Raw genomic sequence first — 25,554 nt, forward strand, 5'->3', positions numbered from 1 at the left:
GTCCTCTCCTATCAATATTTATTAATCAATCACTTCCTACCATGTTAACCTATGGGCCATGTGGTTTGCAATGGGGAAAATGACTTGCACCACTTTTGAAGCACCAGGGCTTATAAAACCATATTTTATAAGTACTTCCCTAATTTCTACCGGACCCCCACCCCCTGTGCAACTAGGGGAGACTTCAGGGGTTCTGAATCTGCAGAAATATTGCAGATCACCCTTACCCAATTCTTCCAGGATCAAAGTCGAATTTGAGCACCTCTTTAAGACAATGTGGGGAGTAAAATTTCACTTTGCCCTGGCTTCTAAAAACTCATTTTATAAGGGCGCTCCTTATAGATAACTGACCCCCCACCCCTGGGATACCTAGGGGTGACCCTGGGGGTCCCTAATATGCAAAAACATGGTAGGTTTTTAATTTTTATGGGCCCCTAACCCCAAAGTCGATTTTGGGCACAATTTAAGGTTTAAAAAGCTGTCCTGGCCACCAGTGCAGCTTTTACACTGACCTCAGGCTTCAGCACTGCACACATGCTGATGCAGAGAATCTGCTGGCCTCTAAACTGCCATGCCCCAGGATACTGGAGACTTCTAGGTAGGTTCAATCCCCTGCCCTATTACATATTAGGGGCTTAGGTGGAAGGTCATGCCAACTGCAGGGGTACCCCACTATACTATAGTGTACCCTAGTGTATGTTGGGTGTCTTAACTGTGTTCTAATGGGTTCCTTTTAGCTTGGCACTGGCCCTGGGCCTGGTTAAACAGAGCCCAGGGTCAGTCAGAGTCAGTTACCACCAGTTCTAGTCAGCAAAAAGTTGGGGGGTGCCCAGGGCACAGGATGACTTTGCAACACCACCTCTCCCAGATGGCCCACCCAGCCAGTAGTGAAGTATTGGTCGCTATTGTCAGATCTGGGTGGGGAGAGGAGACTACCACTGGCATTAGATAGCCACCACTACAGATCTTATGTAGTCTCGTCCAAAACCTGGATGGAATACAGTAGGTCCATCTGGTGCTGTGACTAGTACAACCAGATTCCTCTTAATTGGGCCCACAGCAGAGACCACATGTACCATCTGGTATGATTGACTAGCAGGATATAGGAGGCCAATAGTTCCAGCAGCTTCAACACCATCCTCACTGGCATACAGGAGAGCTGAAACATTCACTCCTAGCCCTAATGTCCTGGACTTTCCGCTCCAGGAGAAAGGCATGAAACTGCACCATATTAAGGATGGCTCTGATGAGCAGGAGCTTGTGTGAAGAAATCCAGTGCGACTTTGGTACGTTGATAGCGAAACCTAACAATGTTAGAAAGTTCGCTGTCATCTAGAGGTGGTCTAGGACTGCCTTGGGTGAGCCCTCCTTCAACAGCTAGTTGTCTAGGTGCCCTGCAACCCCTGCCATCTCTTTCGTAAAGATTCGAAGGGCACTGGTAAGGCCAGTGTGGAGCACTGCAAGCTGATAACGCTCCTGATCCACTATGACCCTCAGATAAATCCTGTTGGCCTGCAATACAGGACTGTGCCATCGGGATCCAGGGCAGATAAAGCTTGGTCCACCTTGAGCATCTTGAATATGTTTTTGAACAGGAATGCGTTCAGAGGACAAAGATCTAAAATAGTACAAAGGCCTCTTTCCTTCAGCACAAGGCAGTATCAGAAATAATACCCACATCCTGCTGCAAAATGGACTTGTGTTCCTCTGTAAGCTGCACTGATGGGAATGGAAGATGCAGTGGTGTAGAAGGAAATGGGAGGGCACTACTCTGGTTAAGAAGTTGGAGGACCCATACGTCCGAAGAGATGGCTTGCTACCCTTGAAGGAAATGTTTGATCCTGACTCCTACAGGGTGGGTGTGTGTTGAACAGGACACACTAAAATGGTTTTGTGGTTGTGGTTGCAAGGGGAGCGGGGACTGAGCTGAACATTGTCCCTTATTCCCTAAACGTTGCCTGTAGGTGGTGTGGCTTCAGCTACGAAATAGCTCAGAAGGTTGTTGTAATGGCAGCAAGGTTGCGCCACTGTTTATTGGAAACCACTGGCTCGACAACAAAAGGGGAAAAAACGTTGAGGAAGTTGCCTGATAGAGGTAGACAGCCCCTGGGAATGTGCTGTGACACGACTTTCCCTAAAATGACCAGGCCCAAACTATAACACTGAGTTTCTCAGTTGATGGAAATCAATGAATGGTTGACAAGGGGATGAAATAACCCAACTTATATCCTGAAGCTCTCATACTTGTGTCAGGATGGCAAAAGAGAAATGGCTGTTGCTAGATACACTCGAGACTCTTGAGAACTACAGAGGTTAGTGACAAATTATTATTCAAATGCCACTTGCGCAAAGAAATTCTCTCACAGGCTTCATCACCAAGGTGATAAACCAAGGGGCACAGGCCTAGTAGCAAGGCTCTAATCTCAAATGTTTGGTGTCGTCACCTTAATTGTAGGAATCAGCAACGAGGAGGGACTATTGGGATTGCCACACAGACATTCTCCAAGTCAAACTGGAGAATCCAATCATCCTGAGACATTACAACCCTCAGCACATCGATGGCCTCCATCTTAAAGTGGTAATAAGCAAGCAGATCGTTTTATTTTATCAAATTCATTAAGTAATGTCATCTTGCTCCTTACTGCCAAAAAGCTATTAGTTTGGAATACTGTGGGTTGAAGGGATATCGCTTTGATATCCTCTTCGAACAGCAATTTCCACAACTCTTCTATTACAGACTGACCCCAAGAAGAAAATACATTGATTTGGCCCTAAAGGTCAAACTAGTGTGGCAAACAATTCATCCAGAACAGTTTATAACAACAATGTGTCATTTGTTAATGCTTGCCAATTGTGCATAAAGTCCCTCGTTTGTCACTCTAGTTTAATGAAGAAAAATGGTTTGTTTCATCTGCAAGTCCTGAAGTAAAGAGATTAGCTTTTCAATAGCTTCCTTTGTTAAAGCAGCACTGACATCTCTGGTTCTGGTGGGGAAAAAAATCCAAGAAGTTGCTGGTCCATCCAGTACCTCTTTCTTCTGGAGCCTTGATGTGAATGGGGTTTGCTGTACAAAAAGGCCGGCTATCTTCCATGGGCAGCTCGTGCAAAAAGGGAATGCATAGGGTCATGAAGAAACACAGATCTTCCAAGTTTGTCACTGTCCTCTATCTACTCACCTGAAAAGGGGTCCACTCTAATCAGGGTTGGCCAGTGCCTTTCTACCAATATTACATATTTGCAATTGTTGCCTAGACTAACCACTCTGTCTATTCTGCCACAATATCAGGACTAATGATTTAGTCATCATGCTTGGCTTTGAAAATTTCCTGTAGACTCCTACATCTTAGGATCCATGCAAGGACAACCTGAAAAATCCATCTTCAAGACTATTATACAATTCATTGTCCTTTGCCTTGTGCAGTCATGTATGCTTCCACTTTAGGGTCGGGATCCTGGATAAATATCGGCGTGCGCTAAGTGTTTAGGATTAAATATCACTTCTAAAGGTTAGATTGATCCTCATTGCTTTTTGACCTAGGCACTCTCTCATTGTGATGTACAATGGGTTCTGCCATTGGCATCAGCAAATTCAGAACCTACAGATTTTCATTATATTTTGCAGAATAGAATACTCATCCCTTTCCTGATGACAGTTCATGAGCTCTCTAGTTAGAGGTTTGTTTGATCGCGTTATTTGGTTCTGGCCATAAAACCTTTCCGCTTAAAAGCATCCCTATGAGGATTGTGATTCAATATACATATGGTTTTGTTCAAAAGTGTGCATGTGGCCTTGCCTGGTTTTCCAGAGGGCTATCAGGGCCCCAGGTGTTGCCCTATGATTTTAGAAGTGGCACATATACAACATTTTATATAAATTCCTGCAAAGAAGGTTCAGTGGCTTAAGACAATCCGTCTTCCGTATGGTATTTGGTGTTTTTCATTAACCATGGTCTCAAGATACATTAACTAATGTTCTGGGGGTATAGCCAGAAACTGTGTGCTCCATGGGTACTTAAGACAAAATAAGCTCTCCCAACAAAGAACATGACTCTAGTGTGGTTAAATGTACACTTGAAAAATACACCCTTAAAGATATACAACACTGTTGTGGTCACCTTTGACCTACCCGTAGAATCTCCCTGTGTGATGGGAGGTGGTCGGTGGGGAGGGGATTGGTTTAGGTGCACGATTTTGGGATGGAGTTGTTAAGCAAATCTCCCTGAGACAGGGCTGCTCATTGACGTTTACAGGCATTTTACGGTAGCTACAGAGCCACTCTGGCTCTGCAGGCTGGATCATAGTATGAAACAGGCTTACCAGGATTGTGTCTACCACACCGTAAAGAAACAGGGCAGGTTTGGGTGCGTAGCGTAAGTAATGAATCGGAGAGCTACTGCTGCCAATTATTGGCACACCAAGACTGTGCCTTGGAAAACCAAGACATAATATGAGTTCACAGTACTCGAGAGCATTCTCATCTGAACAAGCCAAGGGCAGGAACGACAAGACAAAGCTCTTTAGGTTTAGGAAAATAGCATGTAGACATTCAGCCGCGTTGCTCTGCCGACTAATATTTAGCTGCCTGCACTGCAGCGCCTTATGAAAATAAGTTACATACCTGCAACTGTGGTTCTCTAGTATTAGCATCTTTCATCAATTCACATGCAGACAGGCTTAAAACCTTCACTTCCGTTTATCATTATAGAAGAACTAAACTTCAGCCAATCAGGCGACAGGACCCTCTAGAACACTCCCCACAGAGGCTTTACGCTGAGATTTTCAAGCACTAGTGATAAAATAAACAGGAAGGGAGAATGTGAGCTTCCTAAGGGAGGAAGGTAGGGCACATGAATTTGTGAAAGATGCATATACTGGAGAACCACAGCTTATTTTATTTTCTTCTCCAGCATTGGATCTTTGATGGATTCACATGCTTGAATCAGAATAGCTTGCAGTAAGCAAAACAGCATCATAATTATGAAGACAATATAGCGGATGGTGGGATAATAAAATAAATAAAGGCTCACCTTATAGGAATAGATGATGAAGGACTGCCTGTCCCACTGCTGCATACCTCTGTACTGTTGAATCCAGATAGTAGTGCTGGGTAAATGCATGTCTGCTCTTTCAAGTAGCTGCTCTTCAGATGTCCTTAAGAGACACACCAGTGAAGAGAGCAACTGACATACACACTTCTTTTAGAGTATGGTCGAACTTTGGTTGAAAGAGGTTTTCCAGAATTCCGATGACAAGACTGGACAGCAGCAGCAATCCAACGAGCAATACTATGTTTTTCTAAATTGCTACGTATGACGCAAATAGGATTTTAGACATCTTTGAACGTTTAATGTGTGTAGCAGTCTTCCTATTTTGTTCTGCGGATTTGGAAACAATGTTTTGAGTACGATAGGCTCATTAAAATGTAAGTCTGTCTGCACTTTTGAATGAACTTGGGATTGGATCATAATATCACTCTGTCCTCTCTGAATTGTAAAAAGTGCTCTTTAACAGTGAACGCATGAATTCCAGTTATTCGCTCTGCAGACGTTAAGACTAATAATAGTGCCACTTTCTACAAGAGAACTTTTGGATCAGCTCTTCGATAGGGCTCAAATGGAGTATTAACTGCAATAGGACCAAATTAAGCTGCCAAGATGGAGGAGGTTGCTTTATTGGGGTAAAGACTCTGTAAAGCCCTTCAAGAACCTCTTTAATAAGTCTATTTGGCCATAGAGATGATGAACCAGATACCCTAAATCTGGATATAGCTGCTGAGTACACTTTAATTGAATTATGAGCCAGCCCCACTTTGGCTACATGTAACAAATAGGGCAGAACACATCTGAAAGAGAATGAATCCGTCATTTCTGATACCACAAACAAAAGCGTTTCCACTTTAGCTTAGAAGTCTGGTTAGTAGACTCTGCTCTGGCTCTAGAAAGAATATCTGTTCAGTCTTGGAGGTTATTTAGGCCTGCAAATTAATTGTAGTTGTGGTTAATTGACAAGGTTGGAGTGGGCTTTAGGCGAATATGTTTCTCTAAGAGCAGAATCAGTTCGGCGAACCAATACTACCTGGGCCATTTCAGAGCTCTCAGAATTATCCTCGGTGGTTTCTCGCTTTATTTGGTTGAGGATCCGCTGGATTAACGGGATCGGGGGAATACCGTAAGTAAAGATCCCTGACCATCTTATTGCAAATGCATTCACCCATGATCCAGGTTGTGGATACCAACTTGCGTAAAACCGGAAATTTCGATTCTGATGAGTTGCAAACAGATCTAGATTTGTTTTGCCACAAAGATGGAAGACGTTGTCCAGGACATCTTGGTTGAGCTCCTACTTGGAATAACTGTTCCAGCTTAAGGTGCCCACTATAACATTCTTTACTCCTTGGACCTGCTCTGCTTTTAATTACTTAGTTATATATAGGGGTAGATCCAATGGTACTGGGACCTGGGTAGTAGGCAATACAATGGGGGATGGTCCCAGTAAACAATGCTTTGCCACAAAGCACATAAAACATGTATTATATATTCACAGTTTTTGAAAAGCGATACATATAAATGGAAGATTTAATAGTGTTATTTATTCACACCGTCATGTTCTCAAATGCATATAGTACATAGTCAAAATTCTTACAAAAAGTGCCCAGAGTGACAGGGAAAAATATGGGGTCATAAAAGAAGTGATTTTGTGAGGGTAAAGTGATGTGAGCAAGTGGTAATTGTGCAAACAATTAAATCATAGTTGTCAACAGAAGATTCTGAAGTGGAATTACATCGCCATTAATGCACCATTATATACATTATTAATCCTAGCCAAGCCTAAGAGGTAAAAAAAACACGGTGGAGCAATCTCTGTTGTTCACGGCTGGCTTAGCTCTCAAAAAAATTATGGTCTTTGATGTATGAAGCTATGATTTTTGCAGGTTGAGAGTTAAGCCTAGGTTCTTGAATAGAGGAAGAAAGGATAGTGTCCCTTGGATTGCTTCCTGGCATTAACAGGCTAAGATTAATCAATCCTCGAGGTATGGAAATATTGGATAATCCTTCTCTCTTAAGTGAGCTGCCACTGGAGCTAAGCATTTTGTGAAAATGCTGGGGGCTGATTTGAGTCCAAAAGGGGATATCTTTGAAATGCTGGCTACTCAGAATCTTAGAATTGTCAATGCTTTGGGTGAATGGGAATGTGAAAATAAGCATCCTGAAGGTCGAGGGTCGTCATGTAGTCTCCGTAGTTTAGGAGCTGGAGGTGGTCTTGAGCGTAACCATACAAAATGATTGTTTTCTTATATATTTGTTTAAGCTTTGCAGGTCTAAAATAGCCCTCCGTTCCCCTGTCTTTTTCTTGATCAAGGAGAAACAGGAATGAAGCTCCTTTCCATTCTGATTTGACGGTACTCTTTCTACCGCACCCTTACTGAGCATGGTAAATATTTCCCTTTGTAGTTGTACAAGATGGAGAGGGGATGACTCTGTTGAAGGTGTATGCGGTGGTCTCTTTGTAAAATACAATGTATGGCCATAGGAGACTAGATCTAAGATGACCTTGTCCGTTGTGATTTACTGCCAATGAGCCAGATAGTTTGTTATTCAGTCCCCAATTGCTTCTAGAACATACTTGTGAGTAACTGGCAAGTTTGTTCCGTCAATGTTTCCTACTCGTGTCTCTTCCCGGGAAGTGTTTGCAGTTTGCTTATTGTAAGCCTCTGATTGTGGTTGTCTGTATTGTTGAGGGTATTACGGTTTGTATTGTTGCTGAAATGTCTGGTACTGTCGTCATCAATAAGGTTGGTCTCCTCCTCTATAGGAGAACATTGCCTGCCTCTTGAAAAGGCATTCACCTCATTTGTAGATAACGCAGTGATTTTGCAGTGTAATTGTAATTGATTTTTGTATAGCGCTACTCACCAGCAGGTCTCTAAGCGCTTTAGGGGGAATAGCCAGAGTTCATGGGCAGAAGTATGGCCCCACAGGGTAATGAGTTTAGACAGTGTCCAGTACCTCCCTAAACAGGAGCGTTTTAAGTTGTTTCCTGAATGGGAAGAGAGCCGGTTCTTTACGCAGGTGGTCGGACAACTGGTTCCAGATTTGTGGGAGCAGCACGGAAAAAGCTCTACCCCCTTTAGATGCAGTATTGCATCTTGTGGTGGCCAGGTGGCAGGCCACAGAGGACCGCAGTGTGCGTCCCGGAACATAGTTCTTCAAGCTTTTCTGAATATAGGCCGGGGCTTTGCCATAGATCGCTTTATGGGCAATGCAGAGACCTTTAAAATTTACTCTCTGCTTGATGGGGAGCCAGTGTAGTTTGCACAGCAGAGGGGAGGCACGGCCCGTCTTGGTAACCTAAAGATCAGCCTGGCTTCATCGGTAAGTACCACTTGTAGTTTATTTATAAGCTTTTGAGGGAGGCCTATATACGAAGCATTTCCGTAGTCCAGTCTGGAGATAATTGTGGCAGATACGATTGTAAGGAGGCAGTAGAAAAGAGGGGCACGAGTTTCCGTAACTGTCTCAGAAGCCCTATGCAGGTGCCTACCACTTAGGTAACTTGGTTAGCCATAAAGAGCTCTGAGTCAAGTTTAATGCCTAGGCTTTTCCCAGCGGTTGCTGGGGTGGGGGTGGCACCCAGCTTCTGGGGCCAAAAATGATCTCTCCACGGGTTGCCTTTTGTAGGGATGACAAGGACTTCCGTTTTCTCTGGATTGATTTTTAATGAGTTTGCGGTCATCCAGTTTACTGTGAATTTAAGGATATTTTGTGCCACTTCCTAGGCATGGGTGGAGTTATCAATCCGGAAGATGAGCTGGGTGTCATCTGCATAATTGAAGACATGGCAGTCCATATGGGCTAGGGCTGTCACCAGAGGCTGTAGATAGATGTTAAAGAGGAGCGGGGACAGTGCAGAGCCCTGGGGGACGCCGCAGGTGAGGACACCACTGTCTGATACCCGTTCCCCTAACTGACTCCTCTGGTACCGCCCTGTCAGGAAGGATTCTAGCCACCGGTGTGCTGACCCCTGAATACCTAGGGCCGTTAATCGATCCAGTAGCTGGGTATGGTTGACTGTATCAAACACCGCTGATAGGTCTAATAGGATCAGGGTGCTCGGTTGCTTATTATCAACCATGGTTCTGAAGTCGTCCAGGACAGAGAACATCACCAGTTCTGTGCTGTGGTGTGCACTAAAATCAGCTAGTGTCCCTGTCCACTTTTATTGATTGTGGCACCTCATCAATGTCTTCCAAATAATGCCTCTCTATCAAAAAGCATGTCTAGAAGGTCTGAAGGAAGTAGCTTTAAGCCATCCATACCTACCGAGACAGAAGCACCTATTAATTGCTGAAAGCCTGTGGAAGCAATATCCATTGCATAATGAATTTCTGAAGAGGCTCGGTTGCCTTCTCATAGAATCTTTCTTGCCCCTGTCTTTACATCTTCTGGTAATCTATGTAAGGAGTGATATCTGACCACATCTGCCAGACATATATATGCCAAGGATCGCCAAAGAATTGGCCGCTCTAACCTTTATAGCAGACACTTTAGAAAATCTCTTTCCTATGTTATCAAGACATATCACCTCTATCCGGTGACTTTGATATAGGTATAAAGGGGTTCTTGGAAGAGCACTGGGCTGCTTGCCTTATGGTAGAATCTGGTTTAGGCTGGTGAATTTTATGGCACCTTATATCTTTTATTTGATCTGAATAGGACAGAAGACAATGTTGCTGGACTCTTCAGAGTTTTCATACCTTCCTCCCAGATATATTCCACAATCAGGATAGCTATAAAAGATTTCCTAGCCAGCTCTTTAAAATCATAAAGAAATCGGATTGTTTTACTGGCATTGGCAACTCAAAACCTTTTGCTGCTCACTCATCGGAGTATGGAATCTCCCAATATCATCAGGGGCTGAATCCACCGAATGAGGAAGTGACAGTGAGGGAGCCAGTAGCAGGCAATCATCCCATACATTAGACGTACTGTGGTAGTTTGGTACTTCACCCTCTTCTCTGTCCTCATTGGAGGACAATACATCATCCGCATGCAGGACCGCAATGCTTGAAGGCAGCTTTCTTTTTGGTGTATAGACTGCCGGGAAATTATTCGGTGTGTGAGGAGTAGGAGGCTGAATTCAAGGAGAGTGAATTGTTTACAGTGGTGACCAGAGAGGGCTCCAGAAAGCTTTTATAATAGTCCTGCAGCATGCTGTGCAAGTCATTAACCAAAGCCCTTGGTACCTGCACCATCTCCTCAGGATCATGCTGTTCGTAGAGTTGGTAATGCTACATATATGAAGCAGACGTATCCATAAATTGTGTTCCTGAGGAATAATAATCTTCATAATACTCCTCACTCTCTTCTTGATATTGGACATGTAGTTTGAAGGACTATGTGCTGTTCCGAAAAGTCCATCATCCTCTGAAACCTCCACATATAAACAAATTAGTTGGTGGAGGAGGTGAAACTTCACTCCGATGTGAGCTCAGGCATTATTGAAACAATTGGAGAACAGAATGTTTCTCTCAGTGACTATATCAACGATGGCCTTGTTGACATTATCTGTGTCTTCGCCGTCGGCAGTTACCGCTTTCGCCATAGATGTAGTTGTTGACAGTTTTCTCGTCAACGAAGCCCCCATAGATGAGAGTGTCGGTGCAGTGACCGATGATGATTGTACCATCATTCAATGACAGAGTCAACAGGGCTAATTTCATCGATTGTGTTGTAAGTGACGGCAGAGCCACCTTCATCAACTGGGCCATTGTCAATGGTTTTTCTCTAGAGTAGATTTTTCAGAAAACAGTACTGAGGAGGGCTTTTTGAACTGTAACAAAAATCTTGGAAAAGGTGTTGACTTTAGAATACTTAAGCAAGCGCTAAAAAGACAAAATATGCTCCTTAGATGACCCATGAGGGTTGGTTCATGAGATATGTCCCTCAGCTCTTTCTCTTTTCTGAGACTTCCTTGACTCAGAAGAATAATCCTCGTCCTCAGATAGGGGAGCGTCCCTGGCTTAAAGCTTTTGGATGGGCCTTAACAGCCCCCCATCTCAATCATGCAAAGTTTGTGAGGAAAAAGTGCAGCAAATCTTAGTTTGTTACCTTATGAGAAGGGTAGAGGCAGTAAATGCAGTGTTTGTGAGGATCCTCAGAGCACAGCCACTTCGTGCCACAGGTCTCACAAGGCCTACCAAGACATTTTCTACTTAAATATGACATTCTGCTAGTCAGGTTTGAATAACAAATGAAGTAGCTTTGAGAAACAACATTGTATATTTATTTCCCCACTGAAAATCCTGAATAACTAACTGAGCAGGGCTCAGGAAGATTCCCTTCACACGACATGCGGCAGAAAACTGAGGGAGGGAAGCCTTTGTTGGGGAGTGTTCTAGAGGGTGCTGTCACCTGGAGTTTCGTTCTTTTATAATGATGGAGATAAGTTACTGAACTGAATATTTATTGCCCTTCTGGGCTGCGTATTGCCTATACTTCTCTACAATGTGCTGGGGAACTCCAACTTCGACGATAGAAAATGATTCAAGCATGTGAATCTATGAAAGATCCAGTACTGGAGAATAAATAGCATTGTAGTTGGGTAAATGCAAGTCAGCAGGTTCGAAAGGGAAACAAGGTTACAGGGGATAACCCCATTAAAAAATAAAAAATAAAGCAGTGATCACTGGGGCAAACCCGGACATTGAGAGTGAGTCGGTGTTTGCCACACTGTGAAATGTAGAAAAATTTTGAAAAACCTGTAAAGACTAAGTCTTTGGGTTGAGTAGGTTTGACATGGTGCATAAATGCACAGTGGTATTTCCTGTCCAATAAAACATTAAAAAGGAAAAAGACTTTGTGAGCACAGCAAATAAGAATAGTGCCATTGATCGAAATTAAAAGTGATTCAGGCGAAAACTCCTTGCTATACATTTATTCAACCATATGAAGTAAAAACAAAATAGAAAGAGAGCACTTACCAGAGACTGAGCAGCAAAAAGCGGACTGGATGGTGGAAGAAGGGATGCAGGTGCCTTGTGAAGCTAAAGATCTATGGGCCCGATGTAGGTAGGATTGATTTACCGATTCATAATTACCGAATTTTACCGAATCGGTAATTATGAATCGGTAAATCAGAGGGGTGGGTATGTAGGTATTCCAGATGTGCTGGAATACCGAATCGGAGGAAAATCGGTATTTACCGATTCGGTAAATACCGATCGGTAATGCCCATTCATTCCTATGGGCTTTGAAGCCCATAGGAATGAATGGGCATTACCGATTCGGTATTTACCGAATCGGTAAATACCGAATTTCACAAGGGTGCAGGGGGTGTCACTTTGACACCCTCTAGCACCCCCAAAACAGGTTCGTGTGCCATGTGGCAGGCATACCTGCCCTAAGGGCTGGTCTGCCTGTCATATGGCACAGATGTGCATGCACACATGTGCATGCACACCGGAATCGGTATATTACCATCAAATTGAATTTGATGGTAAAATACCGATTCTGTAATGCTTGTGGGACTCAGAAGAGTCCCACCTACATATCAATTTTACCGAATCGGTAAAAATACCGATTCGGTATTTTACAGATTCGGTAAATTTACCGATCGGTAAATTTACCGATTCTGTAAAATACAGGGCCCTACATACCATTTCTCAAATACCGGTCGGTAACGGCCGAAAATACCGATTTTCGGCCGTTACCGACCGACCTACATCTGGCCCCTAATTGCCTTTTATTCTGGGACTCTTTGCAATGTTCATGTTCAAACAGGTTAAAATGAATACAACATAATGTCCAGTCTTGACACTATTAAATTCTCATGAATATGTATAGTTATCTGAGCATAGAACAGGAACAAGAGACAGGACTGCAAGAAGAGAAGCGTCACTACCATCGATTGACTAATGGTACCACAAGATGTTTGCATAGAAGAGCAGCGATATCCATGATCATAGTCTACCTATCAAGGCGCAGATGACTGGGGATTAATTTGTGGAAGGTGAAGGAAATAATTCAACAATAAAGAAACTCCTGTACTAATTAAATATAAAGTGGGCTAAGAATAAATAGTTACCTGTAACTACAATTCTCCAGTATTGGCATTTTTCATAGACTCATGTGCTTGAATTATTCCCCAGCATCAGCCTGTGAACCTTCTGTAGTTAAAGTTGACATAGCAGCTTTCCAACAGAGCCCCTAACATTGAAAACAAATAGAAAACAATATCCTACGAGTAGGTCATGCACCGCATTTTGTGACCCAAAGTCAAGCCAATCATGATGGTGGATGAGCACAGAGCTACAAATCTCCTCAAAGAGGCATAAACTATCAGAGTTCCATAGCTTGTCTTCTGATAACCTCATGAACTTAGAGGATGGTGCCACATGTAAAAGATACCAACACTGGACAACTATAGTTACAGGTTAGGGACTTTTTTTTCCTCCAGCATCTTTTATAGATGCATGTTGTGTAGGAGGCTGGTTTAGTATATGGTGCACACAAAGGAGTGATGCACCTTGCACTAATCCTTTTCGTGGTCTTTGATAACTTTCGAAAGCTTTCAAAGTGGTATCTCTGGAGAGCAACCTTATCTTGAATGTAGCGTAAAGCAGCTTGTTTTACCACATTTCATCGATAATGCAGATTAGATGAAAAAGAACCACACAGTGTTTATAAAATGAAGTGTATTTATTTAACATCGCAAATACCAACACATTGTATATCTTATAGCTGGAAAAATCAACAATACACTTCAAAATACTCAAAAGGAATCGGGTAAGTAGCGCAATGTACACTGGTCTCCAGGGGGAGACCACAACTTATACTAAAGAAGTGGAACGCGAACTGCAAGGAAGAACGGGACTAGGACCAGAAGACTCAGTGGAGCTGGGAGAACAAGGAATGACCCATGGTAAGTACCCAGGAACCCCACGGAGGCTGTGTGCAGAGTGGAAAGACAACTGCGTGCCCAATGGATGTCAGTAGAGAAGTCGCGGTTACAGTTTTAAAGGAAAAGGACCCTTCCCAGAGGACCCAGAGAACATGGGGTGAAATGACGTTGGAACATCCCGTAGACGACAGTGGAAGACTTTGGAGAAAACAGCTCTAGAGAAGTCTTTGAAGATGTCCGGTGGAATCAAAGGGTGGGTTCTTGAAGAGCAGAACCTGCAAGCAGAGGGGACAAAGTCTATGCAACTCAGAGTTGACCAGGAAGCACGAAAGCACAATGCCTGCCCTTGGCAGGGAGCTCAAGAGAGTTGCAAGGAACTTGTCGCTGATGCTGTGGGGACAGGACTGAAGAAGACTAAGAGCCATACACGACAGATGTCGGGTCTAGGTGGTCAGTGTCCGGCAGGAGCACCAACAAGCCTTGGTAGCCGCCACTGGCGTGGGGGCAAAAACAATGCAATTGTTGGAACCAGCAAGGTCCGAGAGACTCACCAAGTGCAGGAGAGACAGATCAGGGCTCCAGCAAGTAGGGGAGCCCACCAAAGTAGGACAAGACCCTTGGGAGGACCCACAGGCCGAAGGCACAGGAGTCGCAAGAGGACCTCAGGCAGCTTTACAAAGATGGAGGCCCACAGTGCAAGGGATGCAGTGAGGAAGCAAATATTCGAGGAATGAGGTGCTGGAGCTTCTTGTAGCCCGAAGATCTCTGGAGTTCAGAGCCATCAAACTTTGGCAATGGCAAGTGTTTGTTCCAGTCGAAGTCCAAGTGTCAAGACAGTCTAAGAGGGTCTTGGTTTCAGAGGTGAGTCTTGTTCCATGATGAATCTGAGTACCCACCCACAGGGGAGTCCTTCAATACCCCCAGAAATGGTTGGAATGACTTGGGGGTCCCTTTCAGAGGAGCTGTCCAGTTTTGTGCCAGAGCGGGACCCAAGAGTTCCTGAACTGACTCAAACGGAGTATGCAAGGAGGCCACCAAATGTCCCCTTAAATGCAGTCTGGTGGTACCGGAAAGCGCCCCCAGTTCTGTCTGTGGTCAGCAGCAGCATTAGCTTGCTAGCAGGCCCTAAAAGGCTGTAACAGGTAGTACAAGGGACTCCCCTAATGGCCCCCCTGTACATGGGTATCCTGCTCATGCAGGGGCACCCTCACACTTCTAACCAAGCATCCTGCCCTCAGGCTTCAAGGGCCTACCAAGTGTAGTGACCTCAGGATATAAGGAAACTTATATCTGTTGTGAGAGGTGCAAGCACCACCTCACACAAGCCCCAATGGCAGGCCTGTAGTCTGAGTTGAAGTGGACGCCCATGGGTGGCACAACAAAATGCTGCAGCCCATGGGAGACCCCTGGTGTACCTATGCCCTGAGTACCTTTGTACCATATACTAGGGACTTAGAAGGGTGCACCGGTAGCCAATTTTGAAGGTACAAAAGTACAATTATTGGGAGAGAGAGCACAGATGCTGGGGTCCTGAATAGCAGGATCCCAGCAAACTACAGCCAAAAGAACAAGTTACTTACCTTCGGTAACGCTTTTTCTAGTAGATACAGTATCTGCCTGTGGATTCCTCACCTTATGACTATCCCCCTTGCGTCAGCAACGTTCGGAAAATTCTTTGTAGCACTCCGGCGTAGACGAGGTCATAGGAGCACGGCATCGCGCGAGACTCCCTCTGACGTCACTGCCTCCTTAATAGGCTCACGTTGGCGTGATGACATCAGTTCCGCCCTTTTTTCCGTGGCTTCGAGGCACCCAGACGGACCAATGACAACAAATATACATATATACAGTGTACATAGTACATACAAATCAGAACTGCACACATAGTGCGAAGCAAAGGTATGAAAAACCCAATATAAATACAAATATAAATATACATAAGAATGCATAAACTCAGGTATAGCTGAGTGGATAACGGGGAGGCTGGTGGGTCAGTGAGGAATCCACAGGCAGATACTGTATCTACCAGAAAAAGCGTTACAGAAGGTAAGTAACTTGTTCTTCTGATAGATACATCTGCTGTGTGGATTCCTCACCTTATGAATAGAGTCCCACAGCAGTCCCCACTCCCGGAGGAGGGTGTCCACCCTGTTATACCAGGAAATCCTGGAGGACAGAACGCGTGAAGTGGCCATCCCTCCTCACCTCAGTATCTAAGCAGTAGTGCTTCGCGAAAGTGTGGAGGGAGGCCCAAGTTGCGGCTCTGCAAATGTCCTCAGCAGGAACACCTCTAGACAAAGCGGATGTTGCAGACTTTGCTCTAGTTGAATCAGCCCTGATACCCTCAGGAGGGTCCTTACCGGCCAGAGAGTAGCAAATGTTGATGCACAGGATTATCCATCTGGAAAGTGTGCGCTTGTGCACCGCTCTGCCCTTTTTGCAGCCAGCAAAACCCACGAAGAGCTGATCATCCACACAATAGTCTCTAGTCGTATCGAGATAGAAACTGACTGCTCTCTTAGGGTCCAAGCGATGAAGCCTCTCCTCCTCCTTGGAAGGGTGAGGGGGAGGATAAAAGGTAGGAAGGGTAATGGATTGTCCTAGATGGAAGGGAGTTACCACCTTAGGAAGAAAAGCAGCCCTGGTCCTGAGAACCATTCTTTCAGCATGAATGGTCAAGAATGGGGGCTTGGAACTAAGAGCCTGAAGCTCACTTACCCTCCTTGCCGAGGTAATTGCAACCAAGAAGACCGTTTTAAAAGAAAGAAGGGTTCAAAGGGAGAACCCATCAAATAGGTTAACACAAGATTCAAATCCCAATGAGGAACAATAAAAGGAGTAGGAGGGAACTTGTTAGTGAGACCCTTCAAAAATCTTAAAACCACAGGAGACTTAAAAAGAGAGGGCTGATCCGGCAAACAGAGAAATGCCGATAAAGCCGAAAGATAACCCTTGACTGTGGCAACAGCAAATCCTTGCTGCGCCAGAGAAAGTGCAAACTGTAAAATGTTAGACAAATGAGCTTTCAAAGGGTCATCAGCCCTCTCCCCACACCAAGATACAAATTTAGACCACCTATAACAATAGATGGACTTAGTGGAGTCACGCCTGGCAGAAAGAATGACATCCACCACATCGTGAGGGAGAGAAAAGGAATTCAAGTTGCCCCGTTCAATCTCCAGGCATGAAGGTGTAATGTCTGGAGGTGGGGGTGTAGAACCTGCCCCTCCATCTGAGAGAGGAGGTCTGCCCTGAAAGGGAGACGGAGCGGCGGGTGAGAGGAGAGGTGGAGAAGATCTGTGTACCACACCCTTCTTGGCCAATCCGGGGCGACCAATATAACTTGGGCCCGGTCTTGATGAATCTTCCTCAGAACCCGAGGAATCAAAGGTATGGGAGGAAATGCGTAAAGGAGTTGTGAGCTCCAACTCAACTGAAACGCATCCCCCAAGGCTCCTTGCATCGGAAACTGGAGACTGCAGAATGACGGGCAGTGAGCATTCTCGCGAGTTGCGAACAGATCCACCCAAGGAGTTCCCCACATCCGAAAGATGTAGCGAACTACCTCTGGATGGAGCCTCCACTCGTGATCGGCCGAGAACTGCCGAATGAGGCTGTCTGCTCGTACGTTCAGAACCCCGGCCAGGTGATTTGCCATCAGACAAATCTGATGGTCCTGAACCCAGGACCAGAGACGCAGAGCCTCTCTGCAGAGACACCGCGACCCCACTCCTCCCTGTTTGTTGATATACCACATCGCGGTCGTATTGTCCGTCAGAACTTGAACTGACTGACCGTGAAGGGAAGGGAGGAAGGCCTTGAGCGCCAGACGTATCGCCCGCAATTCTAAAAGGTTGATGTGAAGTAACCTTTCCTCTGGAGATCAAAGACCCTTGACCTCCAGATCCCCCAGATGAGCATCCCACCCTAGAGTGGACGCATCCGTTATCACCGTTGCCACCGGAGGAGGTAGATGAAAAGGCTTCCCTTGAGACAGATTGCCTTCCACGCTCCACCAAGACCGATCCGCCGCAGTTTCTCTGGAGATCCTGACTGACTCCCTGAGATCTCCGTTGTGCTGATACCACTGCCTGCGGAGGCACCACTGGAGTGCCCTCATGTGCCAGCGTGCATGGTTGACCAGGAGAATGCAAGAAGCCATCAGACCGAGCAGGCGAAGAACCTTCAGGACTGGAACGTCCGCTCCATTGCAGAACAAGGGAATCATTTCCTGAATGTCGTGAATCCTTTGAGCAGGAGGGAATGCACGACACACAGTTGTGTCCAGTACAGCACCTTTGAACAGGTTGCGCTGGGAGGGCACCAGGTGAGATTTGGGTACATTTATTGAAAAACCCAACCTGTGTAACAACTGAGTTGTCTCCTGCAGATGACGGAGCACTGTCTGTGGAGATTCCGCTTTGATCAGCCAATCGTCCAGGTACGGGAATACAGGTATCCCCGACCTTCTGATATGTGCAGCCACCACAGCCATCACCTTGGTGAAAACTCGAGGTGCAGTAGTAAGCCCAAAAGGAAGGACCGCAAACTGGTAGTGTTGCGATCCCACCGTAAAACGGAGATACTTTCTGTGCGACTTCAGGATGGGAATATGGAAATACGCATTCTGCTTGTCGATCGACACCATCCAGTCTTCTTCCATCAGCGCTTGAAGAACCTGTGCAAGTGTGATCATTTTGAACTTCTCCTGCTTGAGATAGAGGTTCAAAACCCTGAGGTCCAGGATCGGACGTAACCTGCCATCCTTTTTGGGATTCAAAAAATACCGGGAGTAGCACCCTTGACCCCTTTCCTGCTCTGGAACCACCTCTATCGCACCTTTTCTGAACAGTGCCAGGACTTCTTCCTGCAGAAGAAGCAGGTGGTCCTCCGAACAATAACCTTGGCAAGGAGGGTAATTGGGAGGGAACTCCTGAAAAGGAAGAGCATACCCATTTTCTACGAGATTGAGAACCCAAAGGTCTGATGTAACCGACTCCCAATCCCGTAGAAAATGAGTAAGCCGACCCCCTACAGGACCCGCATGATCCGGAATGGCGGATCTAGGTCTGCTTTGCTGCTGCGGGTGGGGGATGATTGTTAGAGGAGGAAGTGGAGGAGGCTTGGCGTCCACGAGCACGACTCCTTTGTCCACCTCTGTATGACTTATAGAATGGGTTCTGCTGTTGCTGCTGCTGCTGCTGGCCTTGTTTGTAGGGACGAAAAGTGGATCTACCAAATCCCCTAAACTTCCTGGTGGTAGAGCCTCTAGCCTGCAGGCCCAAAGACCTTGCCGTCGCCCGGCTATCTTTGAACCTCTCCAAAGCTACATCCGCTTTTTTTCCAAAGAGGCCAGTTCCGTCAAATGGTAAATCCATTAAAGTAGACTGTACATCTGCTGGAAATTCAGAATACTTAAGCCATGCGGCCCTTCTCATGGCAACAGTAGAGCCCATTATCCTGGCCACAGAGTCAGCCGTGTCCATGCCACTCTGAATTACCTGGCGGGCCGCTGCCTGAGTATCAGAGACCACTTCATTGAAGTTTTTTCTGTCCTCCTCCGGAAGCTTAGTTGACAATTGTTTCACAGAGTCCATCAAAGCATGAACATATCTCCCCAGCAAGCAAGTAGCATTGGTGGATTTAAGTGCCATGCTAGCCGAGGAGAAAATCTTTTTGGCAGACTGGTCCAATTTTTTAGAGTCTTTATCTGCTGGCACCTGTGGAAAAGAACCTGCAGACCTGTTGGAACAAGCGGCCTGCACAACCAGACTTTCCGGAAAAGGATGCGAAGAAAGAAAGTCAGGGTCACCAGGTGCCACCCTATAACGTCTTGCCACCGACCTGGACACCGCAGGAGCAGTCAATGGTCTCTTCCAGACCTCCATTATTGGCTCAGTCAAAGCCTCAGTGAATGGAAGTGTAGGCTCTATAATAGAGGAAGGCGAATGCAAAACCTCCGTGAGGATGTTAGGCTTGAACTCAACGGTAGACAAAGACAGATTGAGCAGCTCCGCAGCCTTCTTAATAACAACATGGTAGGGTGCCACGTCCTTAGATGGTGTATCAGAAGCTGATGGCAAACCCCACTCAGGAGAGAGTTCCAGGCCACTAGCACTATGCAGGTCCTCAAAACAGTCCCCTTGATCCAGAAAAAGTTCTCCTTCCTCTACTTCAGGAGCTTCGTGCTCTTTTTCCTCCATTCCTCCATAAGGCGTTGAGCCCTGCGCCTCGACCACTCCAGACGAACCGAAGTCGTCGGATCCGGTAACGACTCCGACGGAGCCGAAGCCGGCGCCGAACGAGGAGCCGGAACAGCTGGAGGACAAGAATCTCGAACAGGTGCCGTACCACGATCCAGTTATCGAGGTCGCTCCGGACTCGGCGAAGCCGTGCGCGGAGTCGATGACCTCGGCGGCGCCGTATCGAGCCAAGGTGTATAAGGCGTCGGCATAAACGGCATAAAAGATGCCGGAGCATAAGCTTGAGGGACACCCAAGTTAAAAGACAACAGACCCATAGGACCAGCCGGTGCACCAGCGGGGTACATTGCCCTTGAATAAACTCCAAACATGGCATTAAGAAAATGCGAGGGGTCCTGACCAGGACCAGGAAAGGGAGGGTACGAACCCATCGGCTGCTCCGAAGGAGGCTGCTCCGGCATCGGTTCTTCCTGACCCGCTTGACCCTCTGGGTTTTCCACCGGAGTCGGTGCCAGAGGAATCTCCTCGTCTTCCTCATGCTCCGAAGAATGACGCGAATCCGGATTCGGTTCTTGCTCCGGATCCGGGGAAACCTCACGAGATCGCTCAGGTGAAGGTGACACGAAGTCCTTGTGATGTTTTCGTGACGAAGACTTCTTCTTCGAGTCCGAAGACTCTTGGCCAGAGTGATGTCTTGAGCTATGCTTCCTCCTCTTATGCTTCTTCCTCGAGGAGCTCGAAGCATGACCTGAAGCCGACTTCGACCTGGACCTCGACCTCACTCTGGACCTCGACCTCGAAGCCGATCTCGACCTCGACTTCGATCGCAACCTCTGCTTCGACCTCGAGCGTCTAGATGTTGACCTCGAAGACCTACCAACTTCTTTTCCTTTCACCTTGGCCAGCAGAAGTTTCGCCTCACGTTCTCGTAGAGCCTTGGGGTTCATCTTGAAGCAGGATCGGCAGCTCTTGACATCATGGTCTGAACCAAGACACCACAAACAATCGTCGTGTGGATCGGTAATAGACATCATCCGGGCACACGATCTGCACTGTTTGAACCCCGTCTTCCTCGACGACATCCTCGACGAAGAAAAGACACTCGACAGAAAAACAGTAACACAAAATAGCAACAAGTTGCTTTCTGAATCACAGAAGATACCAGAAACCGTTAGCGTCGACGACGCGGAAAAAAGGGAACTGATGTCATCACGCCGACGTGGGCCTAATAAGGAGTCAGTGACTTCAGACGGAGTCGCGCGCGATGCCGTGCTCCTATGACGTTGTCTACGCCGGCGTGCTACAAAGAATTTTCCGAACGTTGCTGACACAAGGGGGATATTCACAAGGTGAGGAATCCACACGGCAGATGTATCTATCAGAAGAACACTGACACCAGGCAAAAAGTGGGGGGTATCCATGAAAGCAGATCCTACTTTCCTACAACGTGCTTGAGTTATAATTACCAAAGCAGTCATTACATTAAGTATAATGTATAGACAGCTGTGAGGCACACTTTAATGAAAGAATATGTAGCACCACCTGTTCAACTTCTTTCATTTATCTGGACAGGATATCCAAGCAGTAGTGTTATCAAAAGATGCGAGTAAATGCCCACATTTCAGCTTTATATATGTTTGCAAGTGGCACACAAGCAAAGAGTGCTTCAGTTGCCTATCTATCTAGGAATGACAGCAGGTGATGCAAGAAGAAAACAAGGGTGAGAGATCATGTTTTGAAATAGGAGTGTCTTTAGTCTTGTTGAACAAGTTACCTTAGGGAACGCTGTATCTTGTACAGACCATCTAGCCGCAAATTCCTTACTTTAGAATTATCCCCAGGCATCAGAATGCATCCGGAAAACTTTTGTGAGCAGTACCCCTGTGCTCTTAATTTAGCTCCATGTCCACGGTTGAAATGATGTTCAAGTTGCCTATATATGTATCACCCACACGTGCCAACAGTTTTACAGACTTTTCACAACATATGTGGGGAGCCACAAAGTACACTGTCCACTGGTGTGGAAAACTAGGACCATGAAAAGGGAAAGCCCTATCCCTAGAAATCCATTTGCAGAGCAGGAAGGATGGGTGGGTCAGTAAGAAACCTACAGCTAGATAGAGTCTCTACCATATAAGTTATTACTGAAGGTAACTTGTTTATCTGATAGAGACTTCTAGCCGCAGATTCCTTACCTTAGAATAGATACCAATGCGTTACCTCCACGGAGGTAGGTCTGCGGCCCAATTTCACACAATGAAGTCCTGCAGGACCAAACTGTCACTTTTGTCCCTATCTATTCTCCTCAGCTTCAATCCACAGTATGAGGGAGCATTACATTTCAGAAGAGAGACCCATATGTGTGAGTCTTACGTCCAGTTCCTTTGGGCACTGGCACCAGTACAGGTAGTTTTCACCTCAACTGTCACGGTTTAGGGTGTGAACTTCTATGGGTACTCTAGGTGCATTCATTTCTAATTTCTATCTCACCGTTTCTTTTTTATATACTGTTTGGACAAAGTTCATCGCGGAATTTGGACGTAGGGTGTATCTGCTTCTTCCCATGCACAACTCCACTTCTGGTTTTATCCTTGTGAATGGTTTCTTTTTGCCCCTTGGGCCTGAATATGCAGTCTCTTTATCGATGGGGGAGACGTTTTATTCTAAGCCATTTTTTTTGTTATATTGTAGGTTCCCCAGGCGCCCAAAGTTTCCTGTTTAGCCTGTGTTTCTGCGCCCTGAAGGTGTGACCAACCTACAGGTCGTCCACCGAAACGCACAACGCTGGCGTCCCCTTATTACAATGTCTCCTGTTGATGATTATCATGTATTTGTGCCTTTTTCTCCCAAGGTTCCTATGAAGTCTTAAAAGAATATACAACTGTGAGATGTTCAGACACACAAGTTAGGTGTGTGGCTACTTAAAGAGGAGCAAGATCAATAAGCTATTTAGGCTTAAATCTATGTGAAATACCTTTAATGATTTCTCCAGGGGATTGTTGTATTTGTATTCAGTGGACTGCCATTGAGCAATTTGTTGTGTGAGTCAGGTGGTATGATTCTGTTGTTAATAATGTGTGGGGTAATTGTGATTGGTGCACCTTGGTATTACCAATATAACTGTTCTGTATTTATTGCAGTATTTATTACATGTTTTTTTATTGAAAGCTTTCATTTTGATACATGAAAAAGGGTAAAATGAACTTGAAATACATGCCCTACTATATTGACTTTATTTTCATTAGCTGTTTAGCTCTGTTTGGTTGTTTTCCCCCCTCATGCACACTGGTTCGTGGTCCCTTGTGGACAGAAATTTGTAGTTTTTCCATTCTTTATCCTGGACGATAAGCATACCTATTATCATTTGCAGGCAGTGGGTTTGTGTTTTTGATATTTGTAGTTCTCCCCTGATCCCCTGCCTAAGTTTCAGTTCAGGGTCCCCTGAAGGAAGTGACCCGATTAGGGCCACCCGGGTCACTCGCGACCACCTCACAGCCTTCCACATAATGAAGTCGGTCAGACAGTAAAGAAAACAAACCAAAGTGATTTATTAGTCATACACTCGAGCGGAGTCCAGTCTGACCAGCCTCCTTGGATTGCTGTAGAGGGGCCTGATTTCAAACAACATGGTAAGGCGTAAAGTAGATTTCCAACACCCCTAAAGACCTGCCCTAACTGGGTTTTCCCAGTTGGGAGCTAATGAACAAAGGAGGTACAGAAGGATGAGTTACAATCCTGGGACCGAGCACACTTTATCTTGTATTGAAGTTTACTCTGCCTGCACTCACTGCTCTGAGCGGTGGGAGCAAGACTATTTAGTCAAAAAGGTATGCGTTAATAAAACATTCTATTCATTAGCACAGCAAACTCAGCCTTGGAGAAATACACGTACAGAGGACACATTGGCAGCTGCTTCTCGGTGAGGCAGGCAAAGAGTGAGATAGAAATTAGTTTCGATCATTCCTCAAAATGGCGCTAAATACAAAATGGTGCAGCGAATGCTAACTTAAATCGTACAGTGCATAGGGAATTCGGCAAACGCATTTTCCAATGCAACACCCCATTATGTGTGATTATTCCAAACTGTCAAAGTGTCCATCGCTCCAGACCTGACTGTCCAGACAGTAATGTTTGGTAAACCTGTCCAGAGAAGCACATGTTGCTGCCTAGCAGATGGCCAGGACCGGAACTCCATGAATTAACAGTAGTTGCAGCTTTAGTTCTGGTGGAATGATCCTGCAAACCTTCCGGGGTTGCTTCTTAGCAAATGGGTAGCAGATTTTGATGTGGAGTACAATCCGTCGCAAGATGGTCCTCTTCTGCACCGCCCGTCCTTTCTTCGCTCCAACATACCCCACGAAGTGTTCGTCATCTACCTGAAACTCTTTTGTGCAGTGAAGGTGGAACGACAACGCTCTTTTTAGGCTCAGACTGTGAATTTGCCACTCTTTCTTATATGGATGAGGCAGAGCATAAGAAGTAAGGCGAGTGATGGTTTGGCCTACATGAAATGGAGTGACCACTTTCGGAAGAATGGAAGCCCTCGAATGAAGCACCAGTTTGTCTGGGTAGATGTTAAGATAAGGAGGCTTGGATGACTAGGCCTGAAGCTCAAGGACCCTCCAGTCTGATGTTATCACCACGAGAAAGGTAGTCTTGCTGGTAAGGAGCCTGAGTGGGCAATTGTGCAGAGGCTCAAAGGGAGCGCACACAGTGGGAGGAAATATAGGTTGCAAACCTTTCACATACCTATGTAAAATAGGGAATGGAAAAGGGAAGGTTGGTCAGGCTACTGAAGAAAAGCATAGATTGCAGAAAGGTATCTCTTCACAGTGCCCAGAGCAGAGAGCTCCCGGGTAAGGGAAAGAATGAATAGGAAAACCTGAGAAGGTGGGGAGCAATGCGTCTTTCTGTACTCCATGCCACAGATTGTGCCCAAAGGCAGGTGTAAACAATCTTGGTAGAGGGACATTTGGCTGCCAAGATAACACTACGAACTTCGGCGGGTAGGTCAAAAGCTGTCAATTGTCACCACTAAATCTCTATGCAAGAAGGCAGAGCATTGACAGATTCGGGTGGAGAACCCTCCCCTGAAACAGAAGATCCTTTCAAAGGGATAGCCTGATCGGAAGACCGATGGCCATGCTCAACAGCTCGAGATACCAGACTCTCAGTGCCCAATCCGGAGCGACAAGGATGACTTGCGATCAGTCGTTCCTGATCTTCTTGAGAACTCTGGGCAGGTGTGGTATGGGCAGAAAAGTGTACAAGAGGCCTGAGTGCCATTCGAGATGAAGAGTCTTAGAGCAGGAGCTGCCTTGGAAACTCCAGCGTGCAGAACTGCTTGACATTACGTGTTCTCGTCGATGGCAAACCGATCGAACCAAGGCACTCCCCACTGCTGAAAGACCTTGCACCACCTCCAGATGGAGATGCCATTCATGTTCTCGCT

The sequence above is a fragment of the Lissotriton helveticus genome, chromosome 1_1 (assembly GCF_964261635.1).
Source record: "Lissotriton helveticus chromosome 1_1, aLisHel1.1, whole genome shotgun sequence".
Taxonomy (NCBI): domain Eukaryota; kingdom Metazoa; phylum Chordata; class Amphibia; order Caudata; family Salamandridae; genus Lissotriton; species Lissotriton helveticus.